This window comes from Papio anubis, chromosome 7 (genome assembly GCF_008728515.1).
Source record: "Papio anubis isolate 15944 chromosome 7, Panubis1.0, whole genome shotgun sequence".
In the NCBI taxonomy this organism is placed as follows: domain Eukaryota; kingdom Metazoa; phylum Chordata; class Mammalia; order Primates; family Cercopithecidae; genus Papio; species Papio anubis.
In genome coordinates this window covers 18,202,656-18,215,152 of record NC_044982.1, presented here as the reverse complement: position 1 = coordinate 18,215,152, position 12,497 = coordinate 18,202,656, and the positions used below count along the sequence as shown (strand labels likewise).

General features: G+C 40.2%; 1 protein-coding gene across 1 annotated transcript in view; it reads right to left on the bottom strand.

The window, feature by feature from the left end:
• Positions 1 to 12,497, bottom strand: part of KCNK10 (potassium two pore domain channel subfamily K member 10) — a 183,881-nt gene that overhangs the window by 170,352 nt on the left and 1,032 nt on the right. The gene's annotated exons all lie outside the window — the stretch shown is intronic.

The window sequence follows — 12,497 nt, the reverse complement described above, 5'->3', positions numbered from 1 at the left end:
TATGGCATTATGTTTTGAGATTTTTCAGAACCACAGACCAACTTTTAAGATAAAATGAGACGTTAAAATTTGTGTAAACAAATGGCCCTGAAATTATCCACTGAGGAGCGCTGTGGGCTCTTACTTGGTATTTCAAGGGGGTTAGAAAAGTGACAAGAGAGAAGCACTCAGGACCCTGCCAACCCCAGGACACCTTTAAGAAGTAGAAATCCACTTCTGTTTTCATAATGGGCTTCTACGTGGGCTTTATTTGAAGAAAGCATTCAACTATTTAAAAAGAAATAAAAAATTTAAAATAGGTAATTCAGGCAGGGCACAGTGGCTTACACCTGTAATCCCAATATTTTGGGAGGCCAAGGCAAGTGGATAACCTGAGGTCCCGAGTTCAAGACCAGCCAGGCCAAAATGGTGAAACCCCATCTTTACTAAAAATACAAAAATCAGCCAGGTGTGGTGGCAGGCACCTGTAATCCCAGCTACTCGGCAGGCTGAGGCAGGAGAATCGCTTGAACCCGGGAGGTGGAGGTTTCGGTGAGCCGAGATCACGCCATTGCACTCCAGCCTAGGTAACAGAGTAAGATTCCGTCTCAAAAAATAAAATAAAATAAATAAAATAGATAATTCATCTGGTCCAAATATCCTCGAAGCTGATAAGTGTACAATTAAGGAAACTGAGGCCTCAGCAGGTTAAGTGATTTGCCTCAAATCCTGGAGCCACCCACGGACAGGACTAAAACTGGAATTTCCACTTTCTGATTCCAATTTGAATGGTTTCTCCAAATACGATGTGTCCATCAAAGAGCTCTTGCAGTTCCAAAACAAGGAATTGAAAATCTTGAGTTTGATGTTATTGAATGCTTATTTATCCAACTTATGTAGATTTTTGTTTACCTTCAGTGTTGCAGTCTTTGATACAGAGACCATCTGCATTTTATTTTATTTTATATTTCTAAATTTTTTTCACTCTTCACAGAACTCAGTCTACCATCTGCATTTTAATAATGCGTGGCATGTTGCATGAAATAATATAGATAATAGACTCAAGGGTAAACTATTAAGAGCCCACCTCCTGTTTGCTTCAAAGTGCTATTTGCAAATGGAAAAATAAATTAGCTGCTAAAAACATTAAATTGGTTACAATCAAATCCTTCAACAGAGTAAAGCTGCCATGGGAACTGACTAGCTGATTTTAAAGCTAAAATAAGCCTTTTCAATACATACTTCAGATTTTTTAAAAAAGAATATTAGGATGTCAGTTCAAAAATGCCTATGTAATTAGAAATCAGCTTTTTCTGTCATGCCAGCTTACTTTCTGAAAAGAATCTATTGTAATTAATTTCTTTATTTGCTTCGGAAACCAAAGGGTTAATTAAAGATAAGGACCTCTAATTTTAGCTGTTACTATAGCCAGACTTCCATTCAGTCTAAAAACAGCCATGTCTTTTACACCATTTTTAACCCTGCAAAGCTGAGACTCATGCCTATCCAAATTAAGGATAAGTTTAAATAGCCCATCCTCAGTCAAAACCATGGCAACCAGTACACAGTACACATCCTGCATCTTGCCCGGTAGTCCTTCAAATTCTTTAATCACAAGAGAGGAAATCTGTTTTGTTTGGATGTCACTTAAGGGCAGATTAATGTTACATGATGGTCAAACACTTGCTTTTATTTAGGAAAATAGAAACCTATTTGATGGTGTAAGCTTTACAATTAGGGAGAGACAAGAGTACTTTTTATTATTTATTTGTTTACTACCTTTTTTCAAAAAGATCTGTGGTACGTCCCAGAATCCCAAAAGGAGAGATGAAGAAAGTGGGAAGTATTGAGTTGTGGGCTTTCTGCAGTTATGACTGCAGAAATAACTAGGTTGGCAGTCAGGGTAAATAAGAAAAGTAAAATTGGAGTCTATACAGTGACGCTGCCCGAGCACCACTCTTAAACTGGGCAACATGAAGGGATCTTTGATATTTCTGTCTTCTGTTTCAAGTTGAAGATAGCTTCATGATTTTTTTCTGATTATAAAGTTAATAGATGTTCAAGTAGACAATCCAGACACTTTAGAAGAGTATAAAGAAGAAGGCAAACATCAGCCTAAGTCACGCAAAGGCAACTGTTAAAATCTTGGTGACTATCATCCCAACAGCACTCTGTGCATGTTTTCTTTTTTTGTTTTTTTTGAGTTTTTTTTGACACTGAGTTTCACTCTTGTCACCCAGGCTGGAGTGCAATGGTGCAATCTCAGCTCACTGCAACCTCCGCCTCCCAGGTTCAAGCGATTCTCCTGCCTTAGCCTCCTGAACAGCTGGGACTACAGGCACCCATCACCATGCCTGGCTAATTTTTGTATTTTTAGTAAAGACAGCATTTCTCTGTGTTAGTCAGGCTGGTCACAAACTCCTGACCTCAGGTTATCCACCCACCTCAGCCTCCCAAAGTGTTGGGATTACAGGCATGAGCCACAGTGCCTGGCCACATGCATTTCTTAATAACTGTATATGTGAAACTACTCTGCATGATGTTTTGTGACCTGCTTTTCCCATTCAATTCATTGTGAAGGTGTTTACATTCCAATCAATATAGATTTGTCATACACTCTACTGCATAAGTGTGTCATAATTTATTTAACTAATCTCCTGTTTAGAAATATGTAGGGTATTTCCAGCATTTTGTTATTATGAGTAATACTACAAACAAAATTCTTTTACATGCATGTTATGTACAATTGACCAACTATCTCCACAGGATAAATTTCTAGATATGAGATTGCTAAATAAAAAATATATATATACTTAAATTTGGTGTCCATATCACCCAGATTGTACCCTAGAAGAGTTAAGCCAATCTATACATCCACCAGTAAGGCGTGAAGATAAAGCTTTCCTGCATCTTCACAGATATTGGTTATATCAGTCTTTTTATCTTTTCCCATCTAATAGACAAGATGTCATTATATTTTGATAGTAGCAGCTATTTCCCATCAATTTATAACTCCTAAAATAAGGAGAAGTGTAATTAAATGCAATGAGATAGTTGACCTAGATGATTTTGAAAGGCTTTTCCAGTTTTAACATTCAGGAATTCTATAAAAATAGTCTTAATTCAGTTCTCTATCAAGCATCTACTATAAGCAAGACCCCAGAGAAAGAGAAGCTAACCTCAAACACCTAATGAATGTGAAAGCAACCCTTTGACATAGTTGTTTTGATGCTCATTGTATACAGGAAAAATATGGGGATTAAATAAGAGCAGAATCAGATCAGATTGATTCAACTAGAATCTAAGCTGAGATTTTTTTCTCCCTATCCCCTGCTGAACCTCATTGGTGCTTCTGTCCTTCAGGAACATACAGGCAAGGTAGGAGTTGTAGGAAAAACCATATTCACATAAACATAATTCAAGTCTCATCTTCTGATTTCTACGTTCAGGCTCTTGTCTTCCTCCACCCACTCCCACCCACTACCATCTTGTGTTACCACTTGAGCATTCAATATTGCACATTTAATAGGTGCTTGAGAAATGTTGTCCACGTTCCTCACTATCCACCTGTCTGACTGAGGGGAGGGAGATTTTTCTTGTTGTGGACAAGGCAGTCTCTACTCCCTGCACCATGTAATAGCAGCCTGGCAGCTAGAAAGCTCTTAGCCTCAGGATTGAACATACCACTTAACTGATAGCCCCATCCTCAGCCAAGCCTCACCAGGCTCGGAGCTATGAGCCCAGAGAAACAGACTGAACTCCAGAGACAGCAAGACACTCAGTTCCAGGACACAAGTAAGACAGATTATACTTTTAAAGTTTTTCTTGGACTTTTCTGTAAAATCTGATTAAATCATTATTATTTTTTATCTTTGACATTTTCTCTTTTGTCCTTTGACATTCTTAGAGTGTCTTCAGACTTTATTGAGATTATTATCATCATTATCATTACTATTCATCATTAACCATGGATGTCTTAGTCTATTCAGGATACTACAACAAACTGTTATGGACTGGGTGGCTTATAAATAACACAAATTTATGTCTCATGGCTCTGCAGATCAAGGTGTTGGCTGGTAAGGGCTCACTTCCTGGTTAGTCTTCTACTAACTGTTGTTCCTTTGCTGTGTCTTCACATGGAGGAAGAGGTGAAGTATCTCTCTGAGACCTCTTTTGCAAAAGCATTCGCCTAATCACCTCCCAAAGGCCCCATTCCTAATGCCATGTCCCGGAGAGATACCTCTCAATAAATGTTTTTGTCCCCTCCAAAATTCATACATTAAATCCTAATGCCCAATGTGCTGGCATTAGGAATGAGACAGAAACATTTAGAAACATTTAGACCATAGTAATGAGTAATTCACATTTTCTGTAGTTCAATGTTACCTGAAAAAATCCTTTAAACTACTAGTACTCTAGTTAGTACATTCTGAGAGTTAGAGTTGACACATTATGTAACAGCTCAGGACCAAGAAGTTAGCGTTGAATGGTTATGTTCACTTGTAGTCCAAGAGGTCAAGATGTCATTGGTTGGTATGCATTCATGATGGTGTCTACATAACCACTCTTGTATATAAATCATTTCATGCTCATTTTATATTTCACATAGTACAAAATAGCTTTTTAATTTGGTTTGTGTAAATATATGACAAGCTGCAATTCAATGATTTCTGGAGACGAAATACCCTGAAAACAACTGGAAAGACATATGATTTACATTGTAAAATGCATGTAAACCTCACCTGGTAAATGACCACATTTCCATGCAATAATGAAGTGTTCTATGTGCTTTGATTAGGCTGGGAAAATCTTGATTTTGGTGAATGCCTATGGTTCTTCCAGGCTGTTGGATAGGGGCTATAACAAACTGCTATGGACTGGGTGGCTTATAAATAACACAAATTTATTTCTCACAGCTCTGGAGATCAAGGTGTTGGCTGGTAAGGGCTCACTTACCAATCAAGGTAGGCCTTGATTGTGGCCTACCTCACCATAAGGTTAGCCCCTGTGTTAAAGAGAATGGCCATGGTGAGGACATTGAGCTACAGTGACAGCCCATTCCCAGGAAGAAAAGCAGGCCTATTACATTTGCTGCAATAAACTCATGCTTTCTAATTTGCTGTCTTTCTTTTTTCCAAACAAATGTGTTATTACTCAACAACAAAGGGTCTGACAAGATCCCACAGAGCTTATACTACAAAGCTACATAAAAGCAGGAAATGATGAATGTTAAGTGCATTCTGACTTGATTCAGTTTAAAGAGATCACTTCCAAGAAACACTTGGGATCGGTACTTGTGGTGTAAGAGATGTGTCCTGACAGCTGGGGTTTATTGGAACAAGTGGAGCTTTGTTCTCTTTTATGTCCATTTATTCCAATGCATTTGTCATCAGAAACTGCTCATGCAGAGGGCAAAGCAGAAGATTACACAATGGAGCACCAGCAAAGAGGTGAGAGAGTCTCTCCAACTAATGCTGAGGAGGAGGGATTCGCTGTCAGTTCTATTTTTAGTGGTTGCTGCTGTGATGATTTCTAGGGTGCCTAGTCCAGCCTGTCCCTACAAATGAATTCACATCTGGGCATTTCTATAGTTTGGTTTTGTTTGTTCCCTCCAAATCTCATGTTGAAATTTGATACCCAATGTTAGAGGTGGGGGCCTAATGAGAGGTGTTTGAGTCATGGGGGCAGATGCCTCATAAGTGGCTTGGTACAGTCTTCATGGTAATGAGTGAGTTCTTACTCTATTAGTTCCTGAAGAGCTGGTTGCTAGTGGCACCTTCCCACTCTTTCTCTCTCTTGTTTTCTCTCTTGTCATGTGATCTCTGCACACATCAGCCCTCCTTCACTTTCCATCATGAGTAGAAGCAGCCGGGCCCCTCACCAGAAGCAGAAGTGGGTGCCATGCTTCTTGTACAGCCTGCAGAACAGTGGCCAAATAATCATCTTTTCTTTATAAATTGCCAGCCTCAGGCATTCCTTTATAGCAACACAAATGAACTAAGACAGTCATTAATATCCATGTATACAACCAATCCCATAACCTCTTCTTCCTTTGCACATAGCTAGACTCTATTTGTCAGCCTCTCTTGAGGTTATAGCTAATGAAATATGAGCAGAAATGATGTGGGCCACCTCCAGACCTTGCCCATAAAAACCTCCATGGTTAATTCTCCTTGATGTCTCTTCCCCCATCTGCCAGCTGGATGTCCATGCCCCGGTAACCATGAAGTTGTGTTTGAAGGATGGTGGAGCCTCCATAAGCCAGATCCTAGAATGATTACAAGGAACTCAACTTATCCACCCCTCTACCCCTGTCTATTGGAATTTACATAAAGAAAATATAATTGTCTATAATATAAGATCCCTGAAATGTGGGCAGGGAAGTAGGGGAGGTCTGTTACAGCAGTTGGCCTACCCTGACTCATACAGCATTCAAGTGCCCACAGGAAGAGCAGGTGATGTTCTCTGAATGCACCTACTTTTGCAGCATTTCTGACTATCTTTTTTTAATGTTCCCCTCTACTTGATTCCAACAATGATACTGAGCTGGGGAATGATGGGGGAGAAGCATGTTGGGTTGTTACATACTAGCATGTTGACATGACTTTGTAAAAGAAAATGTGAAGATGGCAAAGAACACACATTCCTGAGGACAGAAATGCTATCCCAACCAACAAATCCTTGTTGGGCACGTTCCCTAAAACAGTCATTCTGCTAGGTGCTGGGAATACAAAGGTATGAACCTTCATCTCCACCTTAGAATGAAAACAAAAACAAACAAACAAAAAGATACAGTCCTATTCCTCAAGCTTACAAACTATTTGGGGAAACACAACTTAAAAGATAGTTGACTAATCAAAGAGGACAACCTTTACAGTCAGACAGAATTAGGTTGCAATATCAAATATGGTACTCAGTAAATAGATGGAAAATTATTTCATCACATTGTACCTCAGTTTCCTCATCTTTAAACTCATATAATACCTGATGTATTAGTCTGTTCTCACGCTGCTATTAAAGACATACCTGAGACTGGGTAATTTATAAAGGAAAGAGGTTTAATTGACTCACAGTTTCACATGGCTGGGGAGACCTCACAATCACGACTGAAGGTGAATAAGGAGCAAAATCAAGTCTTACATGACAGCAGGCAAAAGACCTTGTGCAAGGGAATTTCCCATTAGATCTTGTGAGATTTATTCACTACCATGAGAACAATGTGGGGGAAACCACCCCCATGATTTAATTATCTCCACCTGGCCCCTCCCTTGACATACGGAGATTATTACAATTCAAGGTGAGATCTGGGTGAGGACAAATCCAAACTATATCACTCTGCCCCCGGCCCCTCCCAAATCTCATGTCCTCACATTTCAAAACCAATCGTGCCCTCCCAATAGTCCTCCAAAGTCTTAACTCATTTCAGCATCGACTCAAAAGTCCACAGTCCAAAGTTTCATCTGAGACAAAGCAAGTCCTTCTGCCTATGCGCCTGTAAAATCAAAAGCAAGTTAGTTACTTCCTAGATGCAAGGGGGGTAGAGGCATTGGGTAAATACACCCATTCCAAATGGGAGAAATTGGCCAAAATGAAGGGGCTACAGGCCCCGTGCAAGTTCAAAATCCAGCCGGGCAGTCAAACTTTAAGCTCCAAAATGCACTCTTTTGACTCCATGTCTCACATGAAGGTCACACTGATGCAAGGGATGGATTCCCATGGTCTTAGGCACCTAATAAACAGGGTTAAGCTTTTTAACATTTTATTTTGAAATAATTTTAAGCTTAAAGAAGAGCTGCAAGAGTTCCCAACTTCACCCATCTTCCCCTAATGAGTGATGGGTGAAGTACCCTTCCTTCACCCATCTTCCCCTAATGTTAACAATTTACATAGTTTGTTCTTATTTTACAGAATTGTTTTGACTACTCTGGTTTCTTTACCTTGCCAAATAAATTTCAGAATCAACTTGTTGATTTCTTCAAAGAAGCATACAGTTGACTCCTGTTTTTTACCCAGTCTGACAATGTTTTTCAATTAGTGTTTATATCATTAATGTGTAAAATGCATTAAAATTACTTTCTTACTAGCTGTTTTCTATTTGTTTCATCATTTCTTTGTCTCATTTTTTCTCCTTTTTTGCTGCCTATTCTCAGAATCATTGAATATATCTTAGGATTCCATTTGATTACCTCTACAGACAATATATATAAGAATTTTTAAAGAATATTTAGTGGTTACCCTAGGTTTACAACACATGTGTTTAATCAGTCTGCCTACAAATATATTACACCACTTTATTTGTAGTATAAGGAACCTGTAACAGTATATCCTCAGTGCTTTTTAACTGTGCTCCACATGAAAATCAGGAGAGGATATCTGGAAAAAAAACGCCAACGCTCAAGCCCAACCCAAAATGAATTCAATCAGAATTTCTGGGGGTGGGAGAAACCCAGGTGTACCTTTTAAAAAGCTCCCCAGGAAATTCTTTTTATTTATTTATTTATTTATTTATTTATTTATTTATTTATTTATTGAGACAGGGTCTCACTTTGTCACCCAAGCTGAAGTGTAATGGCACAATCACGGCTCACTGCAGCCTCAACCTCCCAGGCTCTAGTGATCCTCCTGACTCAGCCTCCCAAGTAGAAGTAGCCAGGACCATAGGCACACAACACCACATCTAGCTAATTGTTTTTTAGTAGAAACAGGGTCTCACTATGTTGCCCAGTCTGGTCTCAAACTCCTGGGCTCAAGTGATCCTCCCACCTCGGCCTCCCAAAGTGTTGGGATTATAGCCATGAGCCACCACTCTGGCCTTCCAGGAGATTTTTTTTTTTTTGAGACAGAGTTTTGCTCTTGGGGCCCAGGATGGAATGCAGTGGTGCAATCTAGACTCACTGCAACCTCCGCCTCCCAGGTTCAAGCAATTCTCCTGCCTCAGCCTCCCAAGTACCTGGGATGACAGGCATGTACCACCATACCCAACTAATTTTTGTGTTTCTAGTAGAGATGGGATTTCACCATGTTGGCCAGGGTGTTCTCGAACTCCAGACCTCAGGTGATCCACCTGCCTTAGCCTCCCAAAGTGTTGGGATTACAGGTGTGAGCCACTGCACCCGACCCTAGGAAATTATTTTCTTTTTTTTTTTTTTGGAGGGTGTGTGGGGGAGATGGAGTCTCACTGTGTTGCTTAGGTTGGAGTGCAGTGGAGCGATCTCCACTCACTGCAACCTCTACCTCCTGGATTCAAACAGTTCTTCTGCCTCAGCCTCCCAAGTAGCTGGGATTACAGGTGCCCACCACCACATCTGGCTAATTTTTGTATTTTTAGTAGAGACGGGGTTTCACCGTGTTAGCCAGGCTGGTCTCAAACTCCTGACCTCAGGTGATCCGCCTGCCTCAGCCTCCCAAAGTGCTGGGATTACAGGCCTGACCATGCCCAACCGGCAGAGATTCTTAACAAGCAATGAGTTTTGGCCACAAGCGCCTTTAGGTCATGGGTTATCACTTGGTGTTATATGCAGTGTGCAGCCTGGGAGTGTGTTTAATTATGCCTGTTATTGAAAAGGCAAAGTACCTGGTCAGTGAATACACCTGGTAACAATACTAGTGACTTAGCACTTATTGTCCTGATATAATTATCTCAACTCCCTACCCACTTCGGTCTTTTATAATGTCTGCTTTAGACTGTAACCACTAGAAGACACCAAGGAGTTTGCAAAAAACAAACAAACAATAACATCCCGTTTAATGAAGGCGCATACAGAAGAAGCTACTTATAGGTTCAGTACAAGATGTCCCATTCCAATCAGTGAAGGAGGTACTGGACAGAATAATTTGGTTCCTCACCCTGAAACGTTTCACTTTTTATAAATGATAGTGTTAATAATTTGAGTGTTTGAACATGATTTAAGCCCATGAATAATTTTTCTAAGAGCAAAATATCAGTGAAATCACTAACACTAAATCTGCCATCTTTCATAGAGCAGCTTGTGATAGCACAGGTCCTAAAATAACTCCAAAGTTTTAGAGATTTGGCCTTTGTCAGAACAGTAGCTGAAAAAGCTGTCTTAAAAATACCAAGTTTTTCATAGAAATAAAGGACTGGAAGCAACATTTATTGCAATTTAACTCTTTTGTTTTAAAGGTTAGGAAACTGAGACTCAGAGATGTATCTATTCAAACTCATACAACCACTTAATACCATACCAGCCAAGAATTTTGATCTCATAATTCTTTACTCTGTAATGTGTCCATGCAATTGCCAAACCTTTAGTATTGTTAGAACAATTATTCTGGATAATCTCAAGAGCGGCGAATATAATAGGGGAAAGGCAACTGCTAATAAAATCTGATACGGGTTTGGCTCATTTCAAGTCAGTCTTCCAATTGCTCCAAACTATAAAAATATCCACATATAAGAGTAGAAATACTGTCACATTTTCAGTCCCATCCAAGTAGGCATTCTGTAATGTACATTCTGCATTAACAACTATTCCAAGTTGTCAATAAAGGTAGTTTCTAGGAGATTCCATTTTCATAGTCTAGTTTGAAGGCTACAAAAAGCCTGACTGTGATTGAATAGGATTATGCCTAACTGTAAGTAATAGAACATTTAGTTCCCTCTTCTGAAAGTCTGAAGATAGTAGCCCTTCTAGGTTGGTATGAACTTCCATAGTATCAGGGACTTAGGTTCTGATGTAGTTTGGTTCTGTGCCCCCACCCAAATCTCATCTCGACCTGTAATCCCCATGTATTGAGGGACGGACCTGTAATCCCTATATGTGGAGGGAGGGAGGTGATTGGATTATGGGGGCCCCCATGTTGTTCTCATGATAGTGATTTAGTTCTCATGAGATCTGATGGTTTTATAAGGGGCTCTTCCCCTTTGCTCTTACTTCCCTCTCTCCCCTGCTGCCACGTGAGACATACCTGCTTCCCCTTCCGCCATGATTGCAAGTTTCCCGAGGCCTCCCCAGCCATGTAGAATTGTGAGTCAAAATTAAACCTCTTTTTTGTTTTAATAAATTACCCAGTCTCAGGTATTTCTTTATAGCAGTGTGAAAACCAAGGGAGACAGGTCCCAAGAGAACCATTCTTTTGTAGGTGCCAACAAAAGGGGAAATGCGATTCCACTTCCTGGTTTAATATGTCTATGTTAGTCAGTGGATCTGCTCATCTGCCCCTGTGATCCAGGTGGAGGGGAATGAATTAAGAAGACAAGGCATGATGGAGGATGGTAAGATTCTTTGCATCCCTCCCATAGTTCCAGATCCCAAGAAGTACAGAAAAAGATCCCACAGGTACTTGTAAGTCTATGAGTCTGGGGCCTACAGTCTAGCTGGGGATTGCTGCAGCAGGGGTCAAGGAAGCAAGTACACTGAAGCAGTGGGGGAAAATGCAGACAGAGGGTCTTCATTGGAAGTCAAATCTCACAACATATTACCAACATCTGGGGAAGCTGCTTGGGGAGGCTGTCATCAGAGGGGAACGCTGGAGCCACCACTTGTCTACATTGAACCCTCAGACAGCAAAAGTGTCAACCACCCATGAGAGCTACGTAAAGACAAGTCAAATAAGGAGCTGAGTCTTTCTTGTTCCTTTTCCTTCTCCAGCCCAGCATCAGAGAAGCAGGTGCATGGAGGTAGGAGGAAGCGGGTATCTGAAAGCAGATCATGCTCCTTCAAATGCCAGCCCTGGAGCCCACTGGTCTAGCCAGTGCTAGGAGGAGTCGGGGAGAAGCTTTGGATCTGAAAAAAATTAAAGTTTAAATAAACAGAGCTGTGTCTTTAAAACTGAAAGTGACTTTTAATTACTGAAAATGACAAAAAGCTAAAGCATCAGGCTGAAGTGTTATAAAGAGCCCCTGTAACCCAATGAGGAGGGGACTTTGTTACAGCAGAGCTGAAAATAGTGGTTGGGATAAATAAGCGTTCTGTGTTTTTACCTGTAAATGAATTGAGACTCCTCCCTCAATGAACCATACTTGTCCTTTAGTGAAAATCACACCAGTGAAGCAGCCTGTGCCAATTTGAATGGATCCTTGTCTACTCCCTCCTTCCTCCGTTTGGAAACAGGGATACCACTATACTAAGCAAGAGATTCCCAAAGCTAAGACTTCTAAGTACCACCTACATGGCTTTTGCCATATTGTTATACCCCCTGTACTATTATTACTTTATAGTTTTCCCTTGAATTTACTCACTTTAAAACTTAACCATATTTTTAAAAGAAACTGGCTCAATTATAATTGGAAGAACAGTACAGCAGTCCCTTCCTAACCATGAAAAATACATTCCAAGATCCCCAGTGGATGCCTGGAACCATGGATAGTACCAAACCCTAAACACACACTGTCTCTTCCCATACATACCTACCTATGATGAAGCTTAATTTATAAATTAGACACAGGACTAGATTAACAACAATAACTAATAATAAAATAGGACAACCCTGACAAAATACAGTAACAAAAGTTATATGAATTTAGGTTCTCTCTCTCTCTCTGTAAACATCTCATT